At 46.5% G+C, this 25952-nt stretch overlaps 1 protein-coding gene and 1 non-coding gene across 6 annotated transcripts in view; both read right to left on the bottom strand.

Moving 5' to 3' along the window:
* SHANK2 (SH3 and multiple ankyrin repeat domains 2) overlaps window positions 1-25952 on the bottom strand; it is a 582141-nt gene that overhangs the window by 530506 nt on the left and 25683 nt on the right. For 4 of the 5 annotated variants that reach the window (XM_056527698.1, XM_056527700.1, XM_056527701.1 and 1 more), the window contains exons 1-2: window positions 16984-17063; window positions 14791-14904 (exon numbers count right to left, since the gene is read on the bottom strand). The exons of the other annotated variant lie outside the window; for it this stretch is intronic. The gene's annotated coding sequence lies outside the window, so the exon portion shown is untranslated. Of the gene's footprint in view, window positions 1-14790; window positions 14905-16983; window positions 17064-25952 lie in introns of those variants that run through there. 5 annotated transcript variants of the gene reach the window in all.
* On the bottom strand, window positions 667-851 carry LOC130277873 (U2 spliceosomal RNA). Its single transcript, XR_008845619.1, has one exon. It is a non-coding gene; the product is annotated as a U2 spliceosomal RNA (small nuclear RNA).

The following is a 25952-nucleotide window of genomic DNA, read 5'->3' as shown; positions in this document are numbered from 1 at the left end:
AAAAAAAATTTTAAAGAGCTGAGGGAAGTGCAAGAAAAAGTGCAAACGTGTCACACTAAAAAAAAACGTGCACAAAGGATGCAGTCTATCGCTAAGCCCTTCTCCGACAGGAGAGAGGCCCCCCCAACAAACCTGCCCCTCACCTCCGGGCCAGAAGGCACCTGCAAGGATCCAGGTTCGATGCCCCTTTTCGCCGAAGCTACTAAGGAGCCGAAAATGCACCTGGCTTCAACCTAGGCGTTAACCAAGGTATCAGCCGAGGAGCCGTATACTGATGGCATCTTGACCAAAGCCAAGATGCCCGGGGGTTGCAGGGAGGTGAGGAACCTAATGGCCACACACACCTCCCCTAGACCGCCAGGAGGGACACCCAGAAGGGCTACGGCATCCTGACAATCCTGTGTACAAAAACAGACACAAAGTGGCACAGTGACAAACAAAAATAATAAATAAGTGGATGAGTGCAGATATACTGCCCGGTCATCCGGCCGAATCTATAAAAATTTCCCCGATCCTAGCCACAAGGCCGGGATACCAAGGGTGAGTGCCAAAGGTGAAGAGTATGGTGCAGTGCGTTCACTCAGTGAGTTATAACACACAGTGAGTTTCGGCACCTCAGGGTCACCACTCCCCGAGGCACAGAAGTACCTCGGCTCTACAACCCCCAACCTCATGGCGAGACCCAGAGGAAACAGGTCACATCAGGGCAGCCGTTGAGCTGGTTATGTGGCACCAGCCCCGGAACACCTTCTCCTCCATGCAGCCATCCATCCTACATCAATGGCCAGAGACTAAACCACTGATAAGAACAGATACTACACTTGATCTTAGCCAAAAGGCCGAGAAGCGACCTATACTGACCTATACTATATACTACTATATAGACCAACATGTTGGGGGTTGTAGTTTTCGTTTGGGGCAGCTGCTGACCCACAGGCTGTATCAGGACATGCTGGGAGTTGTAGTAAGTAACTAACTGCATCTCCCGTATTTGCTAAAAAATAAAAAGCAATCAAAAAGTCACATTAAAGCAAAAATGGTCCTGTTAAAAAGTACAGATCGGGGTGCAAAAAATTAGCCCTCATACAGGCCGTATAAGGAAAAATAAAAAAGTTGTAGGGGTCAGAATAGGACAAAATTTCCCCCGCATGTGTGTATCCTGTGATGTCACGCTTATATAAATTATTTATGCAAATTAGCATGGGCGGTAATTTTTTGCAAGAAAGGTGCCAACTCTAGTCTCTACCCACTCCAGGACTGCTCCCCGCGTGCGACGTGCGGACTGTATGAATACGAGTGAAGAACACTTTGCTCATTAGCTGCAATTATGTGTAAATTAAGTAACATGTAAAAGGACAGACAAACACCCTGCCGGGCCGAGGCAATAGACGAGAGAGGCTTACACTGAATGAGAAGCTCTTGAGTATAGTGCAAGGACATGTCAATGCATCTTGTTGTCTCTCTAGAGTCCTTGTCTGGCACCTGTACAGTCAGTTCCTTCACAGTCCTAAGTATATGGTAATATCTCCATTCCAGCACTTGTTATCCCAGTTATCTATTGCTTTATGCCATCGTCTATTTTAGAATTACAGTGGGGCAAAAAAGTATTTAGTCAGCCACCAATTGTGCAAGTTCTCCCACTAAAAAGATGAGAGAGGCCTGTAATTTTCATCATAGGTTATAACCTCAACTATGAGAGACAGAATGAGAAAAAAAAAAATCCAAAAAATGTCATTGTCTAATTTTTAAAGAATTTATTTGCAAATTATGGTGGAAAATAAGTATTTGGTCACCTACAAACAAGCAAGATTTCTGTCTCTCACAGACATGTAACTTCTTCTTTAGGCCCCGTTCACACTCTGGAATTCTCGCGGCTGAATTCCGCGAGGGGAGATTCCGATGGCGGCCGCTGCCGGGGATACTTCGGCGTTAGGGCCGCGGGGCACTGAGCCGTCACCATTGACGGCTATGCAGTGCTTGCGGAATCCGCACAAAGAATGAACATGTTCTTTCTTTGCGCGGAACAATTTCAGCGGCGGAAATGTCCGCCGCTGAAATTCCGCAGTGTGAACGGGTCTCGCGGAAACCAGTTCACACTAATGTTAAAGTTCACACTGCAGAATTGCGCCCGGAAATTCCGCTGCAATTCCGTAGTGTGAACGGGGCCTTAAGAGTCTCCTCTGTCCTCCACTCGTTACCTGTATTAATGACCCCTGTGTGAACTTGTCATCAGTATAAAAGACACATGTCCACAACCTCAAACAGTCACACTCCAAACTCCACTATGGCCAAGACAAAAGAGCTGTCGAAGGACACCAGAAACAAAATTGTAGACCTGCACCAGGCTGGGAAGATTGAATCTGCCATAGGCAAGCAGCTTGGTGTGAAGAAATCAACTGTGGGAGCAATTAGAAAATGGAAAATATACAAGACCACTGATAATCTCCCTCGATCTGGGGCTCCATGCAAGAGCTCACCCCGTGGTGTCAAAATGATCACAAGAACTGTGAGTAAAAAAAAATCACAGAACCACACAGGGGGACCTAGTGAATGACCTGCAGAGAGCTGGGACCAAAGTAACAAAGGCTACCATCAGTAACAATACCAGCAACAGTGTGTGAAATCCTTGTGAAGACTTACAGAAAACGTTTGACCTCGGTCATTGCCAACAAAGGGGATATAACAAAGTATTGAGATGAACTTTTGTTATTGACCAAATACTTTTTTTCCACCATAATTTTCAAATAAATTCTTTAAAAATCAGACAATGTGATTTTATGGATTTTCTTACTCTTTCTGTCTCTCGTAGTTGAGGTTATAACCTATGATGGAAATTACAGCCTCTCATCTTTATAAGCGGCAGAACTTGCACAATTGGCGGCTGACTAAGTACTTTTTTCTTGCCCCACTGTATTCTCTCCATAGAATAAGACCAATAAAGGTCAAATCCCGTCTAAAAACGTTGTTCATTTCTTTCCGCAATCTGTCATGTCCGAGTCACAGTCAATTAAATTTATGCAAATCTGATTTCTGGGCCATTTGAAACAATTTGCTGCTAACAATGAGGGGTTCTATAATGGGAGGAATGCTGTTTTCGGTGGTAGCATATTGTAGACAATGATCTTTCATTACGAGGGTGGTTAAGCACTGGAATTAAAGGAAAGCTGCGCATCCGTTTTTTCCAGAATACATTAGGGAACGGCTCTTGATACATTGTATTGAGCAGCTGGGCATCAGTCTGTTAGGCAGGCAAGGCAGGCGTTCAGCCTCTGAATATCAGCAATTTATTTTGGAAATTGGTGGGAAATTGAGACACAAAATTTATTAGAAAGAAAGTTGGATGTCTGTATCTGGACCGATACGTGCAAAAGTAATATCCCAAAAATTACGCCTGCCTTGCTTCTTCTAAGTCATAGTTGGTACAGACAGGGAAACAAGATAAGGCAAACTCATGATCCCATGATTTCGGCAGTGGTATACAATAGAAAAAAGGGTGTCCCATAGAAAATATATGAAATAATAGGCCTCCAATGGGTGTGATGTTGCCCCCTGGATATAAAGGTATGGGGTTTATTACCCTTCCTTTTGATTTCCCACTGGTCAATACCCCCCTCCATTATTGTGCTATGAAATGCAGTTCTGCATTGTTTATTACCAATAAAAAAAAAAAAAAAATAAAGAACAGGACCAACCAGGACGGAGCCCTGTCTCCAAGGTTCCCATAGCAGCCTCATGGTTGGCCACTATGGTACGTATGTAACATAGTGGATTTTAACATTGACAGGCTATCCATAGGATAGACCAATGACATAAGAAGCTCCAACTCTCTGGTATTGCAGCTCACCGCAGTTCAATCTAATTCAGGTAAACGGGGCTGAGCCGAAACACTTGGCACAACCACTATGAAATTTATGGGACCTGTGCCTGGAAGGTAATGAAGCAGGAGCCCGTTGTCTGCCACCCTCATTTGATCAGTGGGTGTACACGGAGCTAAACCCTAAGTGTGTTCATACTGATGGCTTTCCATAAAAATGGCCTGTAACTTTAAAAAACTTGTGTCTTAGAGCCATGTCAAAAGTTTTCACTGGTCAGGGTCTGAGTGTTCAGACCCCAACCAATTATTAGAACGAGCTGGGGAAAAAGTGCAGCTCACCAAGACAATCCCTTAGACTTACATTGAAGGTTTGTCTCGCTTAGCGCGCTCTTCTCCCAGCTAGTTCTAGCTATCCGTCGCAGTCTGAACACTCAGACCCTGATCCTGATCCATCCAACTCTTGACATGTCTGTATAATATGTCAAAAGTTTTTTTTTTTTTAAAGTGACAGTGCCCATTTTATATAATACTGGGACCTCCTTCCCCCTCCCTGAAAGGGGTACTCCACTGCCCCAGTGTTCTGAACACTTTGTTCCGAAAACTGGGTGCTGGCTATGGGGGTCGTGACATCACGGCCATGCCCCTCGTGATGTCACACCACACCCCCTTAAGGGGGTGTGGTGAGACATCACGAGGGGCGTGGCCGTGACGTCACTACCCCCGCAGCCCGCACCCAGCGTTCGGAACAACATGTTCAGAACACTGGGGCAGTGGAGTACCCTTACCTGTAGTCCATGAAACTGTCGGACATGAGAACTGCCCCTCTGATGAGGCATTAAAGTACCAAATTCAAAACGAACATAATTAAGAAATATCTATGCAAGGAGAGAAGATACACTGGCACCAAAGCCTCTAAATTGAGCAGATCTTGAGACATAAATGCTTAGGTATATCGCACACCTGGATATGTCCTGGCTGAATGGCTCATGTGTCAACTTGACTAGGGGGTATTCACAAAAAAGTGCAAAAGTTCACTGAATAATTTTCTGAAAGATATAGAAAGGAATTGGAGCACTCACCCCGAATGTCATCTTGAAAAGTCTTTATTCCATCACAAGGAGATCATGACGCAATGGGGAGCAGGATAAACGGGTGCGGACAAGAGGCTGGGGAGCAACAAATGTTTCACGCTGTGTAGCGCTTCCTCTGGCTCCAACCAGAGGTTGGAGTTGGAGCCAGAGGAAGCGCTACACAGCGTGAAACATTTGTTGCTCCCCGACCTGTTCGTGCTTCCCAGCCTCTTGTCCGCACCCGTTTATCCTGCTCCCCATTGTGTCATGATCTCCTTGTGATGGAATAAAGACTTTTCAAGATGACATTCTGGGTGAGTGCTCCAATTCCTTTCTATATCTTTCAGAAGATTATAATTAAATATGATGGTGCACGGTGCTATGGTAACAGTGTAAATTGAGCTGTATTTTTTAACATAAAAACTGAATTATTTATCCAAAAGTCAATAGAAAACCACCGGTCGGTGTGAATGTTGTATGGAAAAAAAAAACTTCTGAAAAGATGTGAAACAACCTGTAGCAATTCATAAAAAGTCTGTATTTATGTAGAGCTACAAATACAACTGAAAACACGCCTTAATCTCCAGCACTATAAAAGTAATAAAATACATATGTGTGGGTAAAAATAGAAAGGTGATAAAACTTAATTACAAAATTCAATAATATCTTTCCCCCTAATTAATCTTTATACGATTATGAAACACAACATCCTTACCATTCAATGAGGCATGGGCGAGGCCGGGACAACCTCTAATTCAGGTTTATGAGAAACCAACCCGTTAATGCAACATCGTGAACATATACGTCATGTTGTGACCAACAGAATGCCGGCCAGACCTTGTAGTTCTTAAATGGGTTTTCTGGAAATTTAGTATACAAGGCCTGTTCTTAGAATAGACTATCAATATCAGATCAGTGGGAGTTGGGCTACTAGCACCCCTCACTGATCAGCTGACCGTCCATACATTTTGTTGTGGTTGTGAGGTTGTCCCATTCTCCCGCTATCCTCCTCAGGTCCTTCAGTTCTGGCACCCATTCAAGCAGGCTTGGAGAAACAGCAGTGACATTAGGAAGCTATGCCAATGCCCTAAGCCTGCCGCCTGAACTGAAGGAACAGAGGAAGATAGCGGGAGAATGGGACCAACAGGTAAATGGACCTAGCTGATTCAAAACTACAACTCCTAGCATGTCCCTACAGCCATTGGAGATCCAAGAATGGATACCATCATCATCCCTTCCCCTCTCAGTGATCTTTTTAATGCACTGATACTGCTAGTAGTACTATCCTCCCCATTTCACTTCCCCTCCCCCCGCCCCCCGTTTCATTTTCATCCCCTTTAATTTGGTGCTGGATGAAGCACAAAAAAACCTAATGCTTACCTAGCCCCGGTCCACCACAGGTCATGTTCTCCTCCAAGCGTTCCTAGTGTCTTCTGTGCTTCTTTCTTCTGAGACTATCTGCTGGTTCCAGGGCCTACCTACTCAGCCAATCACTGGCCGAGACAGGACACTGCTGCAGCCAGTGATTGGCTGAGCAGGAAGCCCATGGGATCAGCTACATGTCTTGGAAGAAGGAGGCACAGAAGACACCGGCACTGCAGAAGAACCTATGGAGGACTGGAATGTGCAGCATACCTATGGGGATCTGGATTTGCAGCAGACCAATGGGGGACTGGAATCTGCAGCAGACCAATGGGTGATCATGATCTGCAGCAGACCAATGGGTGACCAGGGCTACAGCAGACCAATGGGGGACTGGGATCTGCAGCAGACCAATGGGGGACCAGGATCGCAGCAGACCAAAGGGGACCTGGATCAGCAGCAGACCAATGGGGGACCTGGACCTGCCATAGACCAATGGGGGACCGGGATCTGAAGCAGACCAATGGGTGACCAGGGCTGTAGCAGACCAATAGAGGACTGGGATCTGCAGCAGACCAATGGAGGACCACAGCAGAACAGTGGGAGAGCTGGATCTGCAGCAGACCAATGAGGGTCCAGGATCTGCAGCAGACCAATGGGGAACTGGGATCTGCAGCAGACCAATGGGGGATCGGGATCTGCAGAAGATCAATGGGTGACCAGGGCTGTAGCAGACCAATGGGGGACCTGGATCTGCAACAGACCAATGGGGGAACACGATCTGAAGCAGACCAATGGGTGACCACGATCTGCAGCAGACCAATGGGTGACCACGATCTGCAGCAGACCAATGGGTGACCACGATCTGCAGCAGACCAATGGGTGACCACGATCTGCAGCAGACCAATGGGTGACCATGATCTGCAGCAGACCAATGGGTGACCATGATCTGCAGCAGACCAATGGGTGACCAGGGCTACAGCAGACCAATGGGGGACTGGGATCTGCAGCAGACCAATGGGGGACCAGGATCGCAGCAGACCAATGGGGGACCAGGATCGCAGCAGACCAAAGGGGACCTGGATCTGCAGCAGACCAAAGGGGACCTGGATCTGCAGCAGACCAATGGGGGACCTGGACCTGCCATAGACCAATGGGGGACCGGGATCTGAAGCAGACCAATGGAGGACCACAGCAGAACAGTGGGGGAGCTGGATCTGCAACAGACCAATGAGGGTCTGTGATATGCAGCAGACCAATGGGGGACAGGGATATGCAGCCGACAAATGGGGGATCGGGATCTGCAGCAGATCAATGGAAGACTGCAGGAACGCAACAGACCAACGGAGGAATGGGATATGCACATCAATGGAGGCTAGGTAAGCATCAGTTCTTTTTTCCACATTTTAGGGTGCATTCACACCACATATCCGAGATACGGCGCCGAATCTCATTAACTTAAATGTGCCGAACGGAGTCAGATAGTTTTGTGGCCGTACTGAAAACCACAGCATACCATCATTTTTTTGGGTATATTCATGTTATATAAAATACATTATTTTGTGTAGTTTTGCTATATTATTATCTTTTTTGCTGTGCTGTTCGTCAGTGAGGTGTTTGCTTCTTCTTTGGTTTAATGTTGTTATTTTAACATCTACTAATATTACCCAAATATTCTACATCTATATACATTCTATCTGAGCCCCCTCCATTTCTTTGTGACTATCTGTCTCTGCTTGGCGCATTTAAATGAATTCGATTTGGCGCCGGTCTGGCTGGAAAATTTCAAAACCGTCCGCTGCCAGATCTCGGAAACGTGGTGTGAATGCACCCTTATACACACGGGGGGGTTAGGTGGGAGGTAGCGGATGCCAGACAAACACGGGGGTCCGGTCTGGGGCTGAGCTGCCAGAATTTAATTACAAGGCAATAATCGCAGCATTTTGTAGCCTGCAAAATTGCGCTAATCGCGAGCAATATATTATTTATTTATTTATTTAGCCATTAATCTGTCTGCCATTTATTTTAATGTGCTTGCAAAAAAAAAAAAAATATATATATATATATATATATAATAATAATAATGCATATTTGCCATCAAAATAACCCTGTTCGAACGAATGGAACTGATTTATACAGTCATGGCCGTAAATGTTGGAAACCCTGAAATTTTTCTAGAAAATTAAGTATTTCTCACAGAAAAGGATTGCAGTAACACATGTTTTGCTATACACATGTTTATTCCCTTTGTGTGTATTGGAACTAAACCAAAAAAAGGGAGGAAAAAAAAGCAAATTGGACATAATGTCACCAAACTCCAAAAATGGTCTGGACAAAATTATTGGCACCCTTAACTTAATACTTGGTTGCACACCCATTGAAAAAAAAATAACTGAAACCAGTTGCTTCCTATAACCATCAATAAGCTTCTTACACCTCTCAGCCGCAATGTTGGACCGCTCTTCCTTTACAAACTGCTCCAGGTCTCTTATTGGAAGGCGCCTTTTCCCAACAGCAATTTTAAGATCTCTCCACAGGTGATCAATGGGATTTAGATCTGGACTCATTGCTGCCACTTCAGAACTCTGCAGCGCTTTGTTGCCATCCATTTCTGGGGCTTTTTGACGTATGTTTGGGGTCATTGTCCGGCTGAAAGACCCAAGTTTTCGGACACAAACCCAGCTTTCTGACACTGGGCTGTACAGTGCGACCCAAAATCTTTTGGTAATCCTCAGATTTCATGATGTCTTGTACACATTCAAGGCCCCCAGTGCCAGGGGCAACAAAACAACCCAAAACATCACTGACCTCCACCACATTTCACTGTAGGTACTGTGTTCTTTTCTTTGTAGGCCTCATTCCGTTTTCGGTAAACAGTAGAATGATGTGCTTTACCAAAAAGCTCTATCTTGGTCTCATCTATCCACAAGACGTTTTCCCAGAAGGATTTTGGTTACTCAAGTTCATTTTGGCAAAATGTAGTCTTGCTTTTTTTATGTCTCTGTGTCAGCAGTGGGGAAGGAGGGTGAGTGGTGCTGTGCACCGATACTACATATTCAAAGATTGCAACAAAGTCACTACAATTGCTGCTCTAATCGCTACTGTTGCCGCAACTGCTGCTATATCTGCTACATTCATTCATTCATTCACTCTTTGAACTGTTTTTTCCTACTGAACTGTGATTTTTCTATTGGACACCCAATTGTGATTATCTATAGAAAGAGACATATTGCTAACCATCCAGTGGACACTAATGAAAGTATCTATTTATTAATTGGTGCATTTATTTTTTTATTTCTATTTATTCATATTTTTATTTTATTTACATTTTATCAGTATTTTCCAACTCACTCCTGCAAGGGCCCTGCAGAGTAATTGGTTATTAATTCATATAATTCTATTAATAAATTAACATTTATTTGATCCAATATCTTTTCTTCTTTTTACTTATTCTTCACTATATTCTATATACCCACAGTGTTCTTGAGGACTGGTTTTACATATTTACTTTTTCCTAAATTGAATAGGCCTGATTGGGTGAAGGCATCACCTTTAACCTTGAACACTTCCTCTTATCATTTAGTGAGCTACACACCCCACTATCTATATATCTTTGGAACTTGTTTGGGGCTGCTTATTCACCATCCGGACTATCCTGCGTTGACACCTTTCATCAATTTATCTCTTCTGTCCACGTCCAGGGAGATTATCTACAGTGCCATGGGTTGCAAATTTCTTGATAATGTTGTGCACTGTGGACAAAGGCAAATCTAGATCTCTGGAGATGGACTTGTAACCTTGAGATTGTCGATATTTTTCCACAATTTTGGTTCTCAAGTCCTCAGACAGTTCTCTTCTCCTCTTTCTGTTGTCCATGCTTAGTGTGGCACACACAGACACACAATGCAAAGACTAAGTGAACTTCTCTCCTTTTTATCTGCTTTCAGGTGTGATTTTTATATTGCCCACACTTGTTACTTGCCCCAGGTGAGTTTAAAGGAGCATCACATGCTTGAAACAATCTTATTTTTCCACAATTTTGAAAAAGGTGCCAATAATTGTGTCCAGCCCATTTTTGGAGTTTGGTGACATTATGTTCAATTTGCTTTTTTTCCTCCTTTTTTGGTTTAGTTCCAATACACACAAAGGGCTGGCTCCAGAAAGTTAACAGATTTGTAAATTACTTTCAATAATTATCAGCTGCTGAAGTCGAGTTGTTCTTATCTGTCTGGCAACAGTGCTCTCTGCTGACATATCTGCTAGTCTCGGGAACTGCACAGAGTAGAAGAGGTTTGTTATGGGGATTTGCTTCTAAACTGGGCAGTTTGTCAGCAGAGATGTCAGCAGAGAGCACTGTTTCCAGACAGAAAACAACAACAACTCAACTTCAGCAGCTGATAATTAGTGAAAAGATTAAGATTTTTTTAATAGAAGTAATTTACAAATCTGTTTAACTTTCTTGCACCAGTTGACTTTAAAAAAAAAAATTTTAAAAAAGTTTTTCACCGGAGTGCCCCTTTTAATAGGTGGCTCAGTCTTGAAATATAAAAAAAAAGTTTTTTCCTGGATAACCCCTTCACAGCGAAATCGCTGCTAATTCTGAGCGGAAAAAAAACTGTATTTTGGGGTGGAAATCTTCAGCGTGATTTCCGCCCCAATTCCTCAGTGTGAACATACCCTTAAAGGGGTACTCCGCCCCTAGACATCTTATCCCATATCCAAAGGATAGGGGATAAGATGTCAGATCGCCAGGGTCCCGCTGCTGGGGACCCCGGGGATCGCTGCAGCAGCACCCCGCTATCATTACTGCTCAGAGCAAGATCGCTCTGCACGTAATGAAGGACAATACAGGGGCCGGAGCATCGTTACGTCACGGCCCGCCCCTGTCAATACAAGTCTATGGGAGGGGGCGTGGTGGTCATCACGCCCCCTGCCATAGACTTGCATTAAGGGGACGGGCCGTGATGTCATGAGGGGTGGAGCCATTACATCACCCTGCTCCGGCCCCTGTATCGCCCGTCATTACGCACAGAGCGAACTCGCTCTGTGCAGTAATGATGGCGGGGTGCTGCAGCGGCGATCCCCGGGGTCCCCAGCAGCGGGACCCCGGCAATCTGACATCTTATCCCCTATCCTTTGGATAGGGGATAAGATGCCAGGGGCAGAGTACCCCTTTAAGGTGTTATTCCTGAAAGACTTCATAAAGTACATGGATTAACGGGAAGAAAAAAAAACAACTCAGCATATAGCACGGTCACTTCTAGGGGCCACAGACAAAGAGCGGGTCATAAAACATGCATCTGCCAAACAGGGAGACACAACATGGCCGCCGTACAATAGCACTTATGGCTCCATCAATTGTACAGGGGGGAAGAGGCCGCTGGACCGCATTGATCTCACAACATGCATTATAACTGAAGCGTGTGGCGATCATACTTTACGCTTCGGCTTAATGCAGCTGCGAGCAATAAATCCAAACCTCTTTCACTAGTTGCATAAAAGGGAAAAAAAAATAGCAATAATGATAAAAAAAGAGACAGAACAAAATCGTATAAAAGGCGGGAAATACACAGGAGATGAGAGCAAGCAGCGTACAAATGTTTATACACCGAACAATTACTGTATTAGGAGCACTGACGGTATTTTCCAAACAGTGTAGCTCCAGCTGTTGCAAAACTACAGCTCCCAGCATGCCCGGACAGCCGAAGGCTGTCCGGGCATGCTGGGAGTTGTAGTTTTGCCACAGCTGGAGACCCACCGTTTGGAAAACACTGCAACAACAGGTTGGTCAACGTTTTTTAGGTAGTCCCTTGCTTTAGGACCGCATAGAAATGCGGTACAGTTGCCCATAGCAACCAATCAGATCTCCTCTTTCATTTTTCACAGGCCTCTTTTAAAATGAAAGAAGCAATCTGATTGGTTGCTATGGGCAACTGCACCACTCTTCCTCTACACGGGTTTTGATAAATTTCCCCCCCTACACAGAGGTGTAGGAACCCCCAGAAATCTGTGTGTGTGGGGGGGGGGGTAGCATTCTAACCGGATGCGGCTTTGCAAGGGCGGAGTCACAAAGGGGGCGGAGTCACAAAGGAACCATTTAATGTTACATGATGCAACAAAATCGAACTTTTGTTCTTTTAAATCGCAACTGTCATCATATTTTGACCCCCCCCCCCCCCCCAGACCACTATAATGGGGTTCCAGATGATTATAAGGTGACTGCAGCCTTTTACCTTTATTGCTGTTTGTTCTTCTTTTCTTACTAATAAGAACCTTTTATCCAATAGTCAGGCACAGTCGGGTAGGCGTGGCTTGGGGTTCGCCAAGCCCCGCCACCGCCACGGCCATCCTGCCTTCCAGCGCTGATGACAGTTGAGCTTTAAATCTACTGGTGCCAGAAAGTAAAACAGATTCGTAAATGACTTTTATTTGAAAATCATAATCCTTCCAGTACTTATCAGCAGCTGTATGCTCCAGAGGAAGTTGTGTAGGTCTTTCCAGTCTGACCACAGTGCTCTCTGCTGACACCTCTGTCCATGTCTGGAACTGTCCAGAGTAGGAGAAAATCCCGATAGCAAATCTATCCTGCTCTGGACAGTTCCTGACATGGACAGAGGTGTCAGCAGAGAGCACTGTGGTCAGACTGGAAAGACCTACACAACTTCCTCTGGAGCATACAGCTGCTGATGAGTACTGGAAGGATTATAATTTTTAAATAGAAGTCATTCACAAATCTGTTTTACTTTCTGGAGCCAGTTGATATGAAAAAATTGTTTTCCTCCCGAGGACCCCTTTAAGGTAGTGTGTCCTTTAGGCATTTGGGGGGTCTATGTTAATTTTTACTGTGTGGAAAACAGTTTTTTTTTATTTTTTTTATTTGGCCCCACAAAAATGTATTTTTAACAATTTTTCATTACAAAGTACAATCGGCGGTGGGAAAAACCAAGCCCCATATGGGTAGGTGGGAAATTCAAAACATTAGAAGGCTCGGAGGAAAAAAACTAAAGTGCAAAAATGAAAAATCCCTGTCTCTTTAAAGGAGTACTCCTCTGCACACATCTTATCCCCTATCCAAGGGATAACACCGCTACTATAATCGTACACAGACTAATATCCCCATTACACTACTATACAAGGGACAGATAATACCGCCACACTATGACCATTACCACTAGAGGACTTCTTGAACTTCTCGGCTCGGCAGTTGAGGACTTATCCTGCATAAATTAGTTCAGCTTTCCGGTGCGCCGATGGGGTGGAAAAGGTGGATACAGTCCTAGGAAAGAGTCTCCTAGGACTGTATCCACCTTTTCCAGCCCACGGGAGCACCGGAAAGCTGAACTAATTTATGCAGGATAAGTCATCAGCTGCCAAGCCGAGAAGTTCGTGACGAATCGAATTTACTGTAAGTTCGCTCATCTCTAATTACCACCATATAATGGCGGGATAATATGAATAAAAAGCACTATACACAGACCATTATCACCACTATACAAGGGGCAAATAATTGCACCACACCATGACCACTATCAATACCACCATATAGTGACGGGATAATACTGCCATACTGATACTGAATAAAACCACTGTACACAGAGCAGAATCACCAATGAAACCACTATACACAGACCGGCAACGCTAATACAGTGGTCCCTCAACATACGATGGTAATCCGTTCCAAACAGACCATCATTTGTTGAAACCATCGCATGTTGAGGGATCCGTGCAATGTAAAGTATAGGACAGTGGTCTACAACCTGCAGACCTCCAGATGTTGCAAAACTACAACGCCCAGCATGCCCGGACAGCCAACGGCTGTCCGGGCATGCTGGGAGTTGTAGTTTTGCAACATCTGGAGGTCCGCAGGTTGTAGACCACTGGTATAGGAAGTTGTACTCACCTGTCCTTGCCGCTCTGGACCGTCACCGCTGCCCTGGATGTCGCCTTCCATCGCTGTCGCCGCGTCCCCGGGGTGTCCCCGATGCTCCGGCAAGGCCTCTGCTTCCCCGGCATCCTCGCTCTCCATCGCCGCCATCACGTCGCTATGCACGCTGCTCCTATTGGATGACGGGACGGCGTGCGCAGTGACGTGATGACGATGATGGAGAGCGCCAACGATGCAGGGGATCCCGAAGAGGACGCGCCGGAGCCCCGAGGACAGGTGAGTGATCATCAGCGGAGCACACGGGGCACCATAAACGGCTATCCGGTGGCGGCTGAAGCAGTCTGCGCTGCCGGATAGCCGTTTATGCGATGGCCCCGACATACAAATGCATCGTATGTTGATGCTGCCTCTGAGAGGCCATCGTATGTTGAAATTATCGTATGTCGGGGCCATCGTAGGTCGAGGGGTCACTGTACCACTATACAAGGGTCAAATAATACCGCCACAACATGACCACTACCATTACAACCATATAATGAAGGGATAATATTACCATACTGATACTGAATAAAAGCACTGTACACAGACTAATATCCCCCATACAGCAGTGACCATACAGCAGTGACCTCCATACAGTGACCATATAAGTGATTACATACAGTTACACCAGGTGACGTCGTCTGTGATCGGAGTCGTTCACTTTTGCTTTTTCTTCTCCATCCGGCCCAGACCGTCATGCCGATTCTTTCATCCACATTTCGTCTCCACAGAACCTGCCAGACAAACATTTTAGGATCCGTACTCTTTAAGCACCTATAGCGTTCCATCCAGTAATATTAAACGCTAGGATTCTCACACACGAGAGTAAGTAGATATGGGGAAAGAGTAGGTAGGTTCACCCATAAAGTAGATCCCTTCACATGTTTTCCCCCATTAAAAATGACAGCTGTCAAACTTGCAAAAAAAGACAGTTTGACGGCCGTTCATGATGGAGCGCAGCGGCAGTGTGAAAGAAGCCGTATACATACATTATATACATACATACATTATATACATACATTCATTATATACATACCCTCTTCAGCCCCCCCTTATAGCAGGTCTCCCCTCTTCAGCCCCCCCCCCATTATAGCAGGTCTCCCCTCTTCAGCCCCCCCCCCATTATAGCAGGTCTCCCCTCTTCAGCCCCCCCCATTATGGCAGGTCTCCCCTCTTCAGTCCCCCCCCTTATAGCAGGTCTCCCCTCTTCAGCCCCCCCCCATTATAGCAGGTCTCCCCTCTTCAGCCCCCCCCCCCCCATTATAGCAGGTCTCCCCTCTTCAGCCCCCCCATTATAGCAGGTCTCCCCTCTTCAGCCCCCCCCCCATTATAGCAGGTCTCCCCTCTTCAGCCCCCCCCCATTATAGCAGGTCTCCCCTCTTCAGCCCCCCCCCATTATAGCAGGTCTCCCCTCTTCAGCCCCCCCCCCATTATAGCAGGTCTCCCCTCTTCAGCCCCCCCCCATTATAGCAGGTCTCCCTTCTTCAGCCCCCCATTATAGCAGGTCTCCCCTCTTCAGCCCCCCCCATTATAGCAGGTCTCCCCTCTTCAGCCCCCCCCATTATAGCAGGTCTCCCCTCTTCAGCCCCCCCCCCATTATAGCAGGTCTCCCCTCTTCAGCCCCCCCCCCCCCCATTATAGCAGGTCTCCCCTCTTCAGCCCCCCCCCCCCCCCATTATAGCAGGTCTCCCCTCTTCAGCCCCCCCCCATTATAGCAGGTCTCCCCTCTTCAGCCCCCCCCCCATTATAGCAGGTCTCCCCTCTTCAGTCCCCCCCTATTATAGCAGGTCTCCCCTCTTCAGTCCCCCCTTATAGCAGGTCTCCCCTCTTCAGTCCCCCCTTATAGCAGGTCTCCCCTCTTCAGTCCCCCCTTATAGCAGGTCTCCCCTCTTCAGTCCCCCCTTATAGCAGGTCTCCCCTCTTCAGTCCCCCCTTATAGCAGGTCTCCCCTCTTCAGTCCCCCCTTATAGCAGGTCTCCCCTCTTCAGTCCCCCCTTATAGCAGGTCTCCCCTCTTCAGTCCCCCCTTATAGCAGGTCTCCCCTCTTCAGTCCCCCCTTATAGCAGGTCTCCCCTCTTCAGTCCCCCCTTATAGCAGGTCTCCCCTCTTCAGTCCCCCCTTATAGCAGGTCTCCCCTCTTCAGTCCCCCCTTATAGCAGGTCTCCCCTCTTCAGTCCCCCCTTTTAACAGGTCTCCCCTCTTCAGTCCCCCCCATTATAGCAGGTCTCCCCTCTTCAGTCCCCCCTATAATAGCAGGTCTCCCCTCTTCAGTCCCCCCTTATAGCAGGTCTCCCCTCTTCAGTCCCCCCTTATAGCAGGTCTCCCCTCTTCAGTCCCCCCTATAATAGCAGGTCTCCCCTCTTCAGTCCCCCCTTATAGCAGGTCTCCCCTCTTCAGTCCCCCCTTATAGCAGGTCTCCCCTCTTCAGTCCCCCCTTATAGCAGGTCTCCCCTCTTCAGTCCCCCCTTATAGCAGGTCTCCCCTCTTCAGTCCCCCCTTATAGCAGGTCTCCCCTCTTCAGTCCCCCCTTATAGCAGGTCTCCCCTCTTCAGTCCCCCCTTATAGCAGGTCTCCTCTCTCAGCCCCCCTTATAACACGTCTCCCCTCTTCAGCCCCCCTTATAACAGGTCTCCCCTCTTCAGCCCCCCCCTATAACAGGTCTCCCCTCGCAGGACTCTCGGCTCCCCTCTCCTTTCCACATAACAGGCCCCCCCTATTTAGCCTCATACCAACCCCCACATACAAGGAACATAGACGGACTCTCCCCCTCACACATATCAGAACTCCCAGTAATAGGATCAGGTTCCTCTCACCCAGTGCAGCACATCTTCCCCCGAGCAGCATCTGTTCCTGGGCCGGTGTGAGGTGGTTATTTGCGCCCCGCGAATCCTTGTGTCCCCCCCCAGCTCTCCGAACATTTCCGAAGCTAGAGCTGGGGGAGGGCAGAGCACGGGGAGAGAGAAGTACACGCCCCCTCCCTCATCTCCCCGAGCTGAGGACGCAGATCTCCACGGGGAGAAGTACACCGGTGTGAGGTGGTTTTTTGCGCCCCCGTAGATCCATGCGTCCGCTCCTCCCCCTACGGGGCGCAAAAACCACCTCACACCGGCAGGAGGAGGAGCCAGAGTGGAGAGAGGAGGAGCCAGAGGAGCAGAGAGGAGAGGCAGCCACGAGTGTCCTGTCTGTACTGTGGTCAGACTCTGTGGCCTCCGCTCCCTGTGTCAGTCCTGGACGGGATAGAAGAGCCGCCTCATGTAAGTGTCCAGCAGTGGGGGGGAGAACTTCATTATCGGACCCCGGTTCCTACGCCCCTACCCCTACAACTCTAAGGCTGGGTTCACACCACGTTTTTGCAATACAGTTTTTTTTCAGGTTTTTGATAAAAAACCGGATTCCTCAAACCTGACTAAACTGTATCAAAACGTGTGTACAAAGTTTTATCTGTAAAGTTTTATCTGTATACGGTTTGAAACGGTTAAATCCGTTTCTTAAGAAAAAAACCGCATACGTTTTGAACTTTTCACTCCATTATGAATAAAGTTTCACTTGTTTGATTGAAATTCCAAGAAAAAAAACTGTGCAAAGTCTAAAACCATATGGTAAAAACTGGATGGAACTGTACGCACATACATTTCTGTACGGTTCCCATTGACTCCCATGTTTAAAAAAAATGTATACGGGTCAATATGGTTTCTCACCTGGACCTAAAACCGTGGTAGGCCACGCTTTCAGTCCAGAAAAAAAAAAAGTAAAAAACCATGTGGTGTGAAAAACGGAGACAACCGTATGCAATATGGTGCATACGGTTTTGAATGGAAAGTCTATGGGCACGGTTTTCTGTACAGTTGCATACCTTTTTTTTTATTTTATTTTTTACCGTATCCAAAAACTGTATAGAAAATCGTGGTGTGAACCCACCCTAAGCATGGCCTGAGCAGGTTCACTTCTCTGCCTTGTTTGGGGGGGGGGGGGGGGGGGGGGGCGACAGGTTTCCATTACTGGCTGGCCGGAGAGGGTATGCTGGGATTTGTAGTTCCCCTTATTGTAAGGACTTTGCTATGCTGTTGGGTATCAATTGGAAACATGTCACTTTAAGTGGGCGGAGTCAGAAAAACAAATATGGTGTCCACCAGTGAGGACTTAGCGGGGAGAAATCTAAAGTCTTAGAGGGATAATTTTTTTAAAACCTGTGCAAAGGAAAAGTTGCTCAGTTGCCCATAGCAACCAATCAGATCGCTTTTTTAATTTTTAACAAGGCCTCTGCAAAATGAAAGAAGCGATCTGATTGCAACTGATGGGCAACTGCGCCACTCTTCCTCTGCACAGGTTTTGATAAATCGCCCCCCTATGGCCATGTTCACACAACAGAATTTCCGAGCAAAATCCGCTCCGAAATTTCTCTGCAAAAACGTCTCATTGTTTTCAGTGGGATTCTGCTGCTCCGTGCACATCTGCCACGGAAATTAAGATCGCGGCCTCCGCAGAAAGAATTGACGTGCCAATTCTCTCTGCCGAATCTGTGCCGTCTTAGGCTGCATTCACATCTCGTTTTTGCAATACGGTTCCCGTATCCGGTTTCATTGAAAAAAAAAAAAACGTATCAAACCGTATATATAGATATAAACTGTGTATGTATATATATATATATATATATATATATATATATATATTTCATTGTAAACCGTAAGCCAACCGTAGCATCAGGTTGTGTACGTTTTGCATCATTTACAGGTTTATACGGTTTTTAACGGTACACCAAACCATAGTCTACTACGGTTTTGTGTCCCGGTCAGAAACCGTATCCGACCTGTATACGGTTATTTTAAAATGGAGTTCTATGGTAACCGTATTGAACCGTATGTGTGTACGGTTACATCCGGTTTGCACAATACTGTTTTTATTTATTTTGTTTTTTTTGAATTTTTTGGGGGGAAATTCAATAAAAAAAAACTTTATTTAAAATGTTGACAAACATAAAACCGTATCCTTCTTTTTTTTTTTTTTTTTTTTTCAAGGAAAACGTATTAAAACGTATGCAAATGGACATCTGTTTTCAAACCGTATACGGTTTAAAAACGTGAGGAGGCATATACGGTTGCATACGTTTCGGTCCGGTTTGGAGACATACGTTTTTTGTACAGAAACGGGATACGGCAACTGTATTGCAAAAACGAGACGTGAATGCAGCCTTAGTGTCGGCATATTCTGAACATAGCTTTATCTAGTTTTTTATTTTATTTATTTATTTTCCATACAGAAAAAAAAGAGATTCGGCCACCATTTCCATTCCTTCATGTGCTCTGGACCTATCTGTCACATGACATTTGAAAGAAAAAAAAGAAGTATCTGTAATTTGTATCGGTAAGTACTTGGAAAAAAAAAGTATCGGTACTTGTACCTGGTCCTAAAGGGGTACTGCGGCTCTAAGACATCGTATCCCCTATCCAAAGGATAGGAGATAAGATGTCTGACCGCGGGGGTCCTGCCGCTCGGGACCCGTGCAATCTTGCATTCGGCACCCACCTCTTTGAGCTGCCGGGTGCTGACCACAGGGCCGGAGTATCGTGACGTCACGACTCCACCCCCGTGTGCCGCCACGCCCCCTCCCATAGACTTGCATAGCGGGGCGTGACGTCACAAGGGAGCAGAGTCGTGACATCACGAAACTCAGCGTGCAGCTCAAACAGGTGGGTGGCGAATACAAGATTGCGGGGGTCCCCAGCGGTGGGACCCCCGCGGTGAGACATCTTATTCCCTATCCTTTGGATAGGGGATAAGAGGTCTTAGGGCCGGAGTACCCCTTTAAAAAGAAATTGATATGGGTGTCTCCCTCAATCGCTTACACAAGGTTAAAGGGATACTCTGCCCCTAGACATCTTATCCCCTATCCATAGGGGATTAGATGTCAGATCGCCGCAGTCCCGCTGTTGGGGAGCCCCGGAATCCCCGCTGCGGCACTGCGCTATCATTACAGCATAGAGCGAGTTCGCTCTGCACGTAATGACAGGCAATACAGGGGCCAGAGCATCGTTACGTCACGGCTCCGCCCCTCGTGACGTCACGGCCCGCCCCTTTCAATACAAGTCTATGGGAGGGGGAGTGGCGGTCGTCACGCCCCCTGCCATAGACTTGCATTAAGGGGACGGGCCGTGATGTCACGAGGGGCGGAGCCATGACGTCACGCTACTCCGTCCCCTGTATCGCCCGTCATTACGCACAGAGCGAACTCGCTCTGTGCAGTAATGATAGCGGGGTGCCGCAGCGGGGAACCCGGGGCTCCCCAACAGCGGGACCGCGGCGATCTAACATCTTATCCCCTATCCTTTGGATAGGGGATAAGATGTCTAGGGGCGGAGTACCCCTTTAAATGTATTTAGTGACAACACCATCCTTGCCCGTGGGCTGTGTGAAGTATTGCAGGTGAGACCCATTAAAAAGGTTATCCAAAAATAGAAAAAAAGAGCTAATTTATTATTTTTTTTAAAAACAGCGCCACACCTCTCCTCAGGTTGTGTGTGGTATTGCGGTTCAATTATATTGAAGTGTAATATCACACACAACTTGAGGACTGGGGTGGTGCTGAGTTTGAAAGAAATTAGCTCTGTTTTTTTAAACAGAGGATAACCCTTTAATTTAAACAGGCACAGCTAAAGGAGCCATTTCTGGAAAAAACACCCCCCCCCCCCTCTCTATAAAATAGAATTTAAAGGGTTTATCCAGGAAAAACTTGTTTTTAAATATCAACTGGCTCCAGAAAGTATTTGTAAATTACTTCTATTAAAAAAGCTTAATCCTTTCAGTACTTATGAGCTTCTGAAGTTGGGTTGTTCTTTTCTGTCTAAGTGCTCTCTGATGACACATGTCTCAGGAACTGCCCAGTTTAGAAGAGGTTTGTTATGTGGATTTGCTTCTAAACTGGGCGGTTCCCGAGACAGGTGTCATCAGAGAGCACTTAGACAGAAAAGAACAACTCAACTTCAGAAGCTCATAAGTACTGAAAGGATTACGATTTTTTTAATAGAAGTAATTTACAAATCTGTTTAAATTTCTGGAGCCAGTTGATATATAAAAAAAAATTTTTTTTTTCCTGGATAACCCCTTTTAAAAAATAAAAACATCATTTTCTGTGATATTTTGTAACATAGCAGGATGTCAGAGCTGTAGAAGGAAAGAGGGATGAAAACGCAGTCACTAAATAAGATGAACAATGATAAACGTCCAGCGTTATTAAAGACGACAGGGCGCTCTACAGGGAAATAAGCCATTTCAAAACCTGGTCACGGTAATTTAGAGGCTAGTGCAATGGACAGTGTTAAATGTATGGGTATGACATTCACCCTGCCGTGGATATAAGGCCTGCGCCAGCCCCCCCCCCCCCCCCTCTGCTGAAAGCATCTGATATATTACCGGCGGGCTATACTGTGCATATTTATAAACAGGATAGGGCAAGCTTATTAAATAGCCAAAGAAAATGTCATGCCGGCGCTCAAGAATATATCTTGTCAATTGATATTCAAATTATTGAAAGCGCCGACATTGAAGATAGAAAGGGCAACATGAAAGCCACTAAAGTTTATTCAAATAAAAGGAAAGTTGGACATCCGGCAGCCAAATATAATGATTGACTTCTCACGTGTGAACTGTAGCTGTGAGTCTTATATTAGTTATTAGGGTCATGGCGAAGGGACCCCACTCAAGTGGTGCTTGTCTTTTTACATATAAACCTGTGAAGGATTCCTCATCCCCCACAAGTGCCGTAAAGCTGTGTTTACACTACGGTCAGAGCCTCAGTTTGGCGACTCCATCGGTGGTGGTTCCATTACATGTGAGGGGAACAGAACAGCATGCAGCACTATTCTGCCTGGTACAAAATAATCTAAAAGGAAAAAAGAAGGGATCAGCAGGTCAGGCCCATAGGGAGGGGGAGTAGATCTATCCCACGCCGCTTACCAGAGTTGGTTGTGTGCACACACACAACAATGGGAAGCGCCTGAAAGTATATGTGTCCTCATCCGCAGCCCTCCTTAGAAACGATAGATAGGCAATTTGACCGTAATGGTAGGAGATGTCGGCGCTGGATGAAGGAACCTGTTTTAGCATGCGCTCCGGTCCCCGGACCGGAGTGCCCGCCCCCTCGACCCTTTGCACACTGACCGGGAGCCCGGGTTCCCTTGTGTCTGGGACGCGGCTGGCGTGACGGCTGGCCCCCGTTCATGCACCGCGTCCCAGCTCCACTCACCTGGCTCCCCGCTCCTTGCGCTGTCCTTCTCTGCCCCTCAGCGCGCGTGGCCCCGCTCTCTAGGGCGTGCGCCGCCTTCAGTAAATTTAAAGGGCCAGCGCACTTCTTTGTGCCCTAGTGCCTCTGAGAAAGCGTTCCTATAGTGTGTATTGCCTTGCCTGTTGCCGAACCCGTTGCTACCGCCTACTCGCCTGTGAACCCTTGCCACCTGCCCTGACCTCTGCTACGTCCAACTACGCTCCTGCCTGCTCCCTGTGTACCACGCCATATCAGCTGCCTGAGAGGTTGAGTTGCTACTGGAGGATACGACCTGGTGGTTACCGCCGCAGCAAGACCATCCCGCCTTGCGGTGGGCTCTGGTGAAAACCAGTAACCACTTAGAACCGGTCCTCTGTTACAACCCGCGTCATCGCCTCTCAGGTCCAGAGGATCCACTACCAGTCCAGCCGGTACGTGACAGAACCAGGAGGAGTACAGCATAAAATCAAGGCAGGTTAATTGGATGCAACGCGTTTCGCTGCATCCAATAAACCTGCCTTGATTTTATGCTGTACTCCTCCTGGTTCCTTCATCCAGCGCCGACATCTCCTACCATTATGGTCAAATTGCCTATCTATCGCCTGGTACAAAAGACAAACACCATGACGCCATTATTGTCTGTCTTTTGACACTCCAGCACTGTCATCCATTTGGTGGTTTCTGTTACAACAGAAAACAGAGGGTTTTCGTAGCTCGCTGGTCAGTGGGAGTCTGTCCACATGGACCACCACTGATCAAGGGAGCAGAGTTCTGATATTTTTTGAGTGAATAGAGCAGCAATGTGCATACTCTGCCACCACTCCATTCATTCTCCATGGGAAGTACCTCTGGCTAGAAGTAGAACGGTTGTCTAACCAAGTTTTTTCACTCTCCTTGGTACTCACCTTCCCTATCATTGTTCTCGCTTTCACCAATTCCACCCTTTTTCAATCTAAACATTTCCTACCCACCCATTTGCTTGCTGTGACTTTGTGATGACATGGGGGTGCAAGATATACTTGTCAGGTCGTAACGCCAGCACCGTTAACCTACACAGTTTAAGGTGGAGACAGCTTCTCCTGGGCCAGGCATGGGGCATTAAACACACACCCACGCCAGGTTACAGATAACTGTCTTTTACTGAGGCAGGAGCAGATGATACAATACTCGCAGTACAGAGCAGAGTGGAAGGGATGCAGTGTAATCTGGGGGAGCCCTGTGGCCTTGCTGGGGCTTTTCACCCGCATGAATTGACTTGCTACTAGATATGACAGACTTGAGACTTGGAGATATCCCACGCTGGCTATGGTTTTGCAAAGGTCCAATTTCATTGACACCGCCAGGGTATGAACTCACCAACTCCTGTGTGGGGAACACTTGCAGAATGGCAGGGTTGATTTCATAAGAGATTTTCTTCAGGATTCCTTTGGAATCACCTCACACTTCTTCCACCTCCTTTCCACACTGCAGCTCACATGGAGTTCTGCACACAGCAGAATCTGAAACTAAACACCCACTGGGGAAGCTCCTCCCCCCCACCCCCCTACACTGTATACAGGGCAATTTGGGGGGTTCCCATTGGGCAACAGGGTCACCTGGTTACTCTGCATCTCCTTTCTAAAGGGTACAGTACACCTATAATAACATAATACAGTGAATCACAATATCACAGTAAACAATACGGTAGTAAGTGCAACAGGCATATCCAAGGTCATCCGCAGCCCACAGAACAGCCTTTGGTGCTGGGACACCACAACTAAACTCCTGATCACTGCTCTGGCTAAATTCAATGGCTGGAAAAAGGGAATTAAATATGTAGGCTGAAGGTATTGACCTGCTTGGCTAACAGGACACATGACCGGTTTCTCCAGACTTGGGCCCCCTGGTTTACATATCTTCAGCAGTGCCTCGCCTCACATTTCTTCTGACCCATCAGCCAAACCATCTCCCCACCTCTCCCTTACCTATGATATAGTCTGCAGCTCTTGCTGGTCTACTTAGTGGACATGTCCAGGACTTGATACCTCCTAGCGACCCTACATGACCCCTGCTTAAAGGGGTTATCCAGGAAAAAACTTTTTTTATATATCAACTGGCTCCAGAAAGTTACACAGATTTGTAAATTACTTCTATAAGAAAATCTTAATCCTTTCAGTACTTATGAGCTGCTGAAGTTGAGTTGTTCTTTTCTGTCTAACTGCTCTCTGATGACACCTTTCTCGGGAACTGTCCAGAGTAGAAGCAAATCCCCATAGCAAACCTCTTCTACTCTGTGCAGTTCCCGAGACAGACAGAGGTGTCAGCAGAGAGCGCTGTTGTCAGACAGAAAAGAACAACTTAACTTCAGCAGCTGATAATTATTGGAAGAATTAAAAAATTTTAATAGAAGTAATTTACAATTCTGTATTGAAGGAAGCTCGGCACCACTCTCTGTATATAGAAAGGACGGGAAAGGCTAGGACCCTTGATTGCTTCTCCCCTTGCAACTGCTGGAGGTACATACAGGTGCTACCACGCTGATAGACAATGTGAAATTCCAGTAAAAAAGATTAAGCGGAGTACTCACCAGACCCTGAATGCAGATGGATTTTATTGACCGGTTCGATCAAAGGCACATCAGGGGGGGAAGAGGTGGTACAGACAGGGGAGTGTGACTTAGAGACGCGGGGGTATCCTCTCGGTGACGGACCGTTGCGCGCCGAAGCGCTTCTCCATACCAGGAATTCCCGGTCTGGAGAAGCGCTTCGGCGCGCAACGGTCCGTCACCGAGAGGATACCCCCGCGTCTATAAGTCACACTCCCCTGTCTGTACCACCTCTTCCCCCCCTGATGTGCCTTTGATCGAACCGGTCAATAAAATCCATCTGCATTCAAGGTCTGGTGAGTGCTCCGCTTCATCTTTTTTACTGTAATTTACAATTCTGTTTAACTTTCTGGAGCCAGTTGATATATAAAAAAAATGTTTTTCCTGGAATACCCCTTTAACTCCTCAATCATAGAGGTGTTGAAGATGGGCATCAATACAAGACATCTTTTAAACTTGAGCCTCAATGCCCTGCCGCTTCCACAAAATGCGCCTTATTGTTGCTTCTCCTCTCTCCAAGGGATTTGAGACTGATATTACATCTAGACTATCACATGTCACAAGTGTTATGCTACTATCTAATATAATATTTGTTTAATATCTCTCACCCACCAAACCTGTTATGTATTGGTCGTAGGCACCTCCCCTGTTTATTTTTTTATTTTTATTTTTTTTCAAAAAAAGTTTTGACAAAAATAAATGTTTGGAAGTTCCATGGAGAGTGAATGGAGTGGAGATCAAGCATGCAATCTTCTGCTGGATCCATCAAACACCTCTTGAAGAGAATTTAGGGAGATTACCTGTCACGTTTGATACTGTAGATTGAAGCTTTCTGAGACATCACTTACAGTAACATGTTGGACGTTGGTTGAGCCATCATCTGTTGTAACACCAAAGCAGAACCGTAGCAAACAATGTGTGGTAGAGGGTGTGATGCAGGG

The sequence above is a fragment of the Hyla sarda genome, chromosome 6 (assembly GCF_029499605.1).
Source record: "Hyla sarda isolate aHylSar1 chromosome 6, aHylSar1.hap1, whole genome shotgun sequence".
NCBI lineage: Eukaryota > Metazoa > Chordata > Amphibia > Anura > Hylidae > Hyla > Hyla sarda.
Note: the sequence above shows the minus strand (reverse complement) of the source record. Positions and strands in the feature narration are given on the sequence as shown.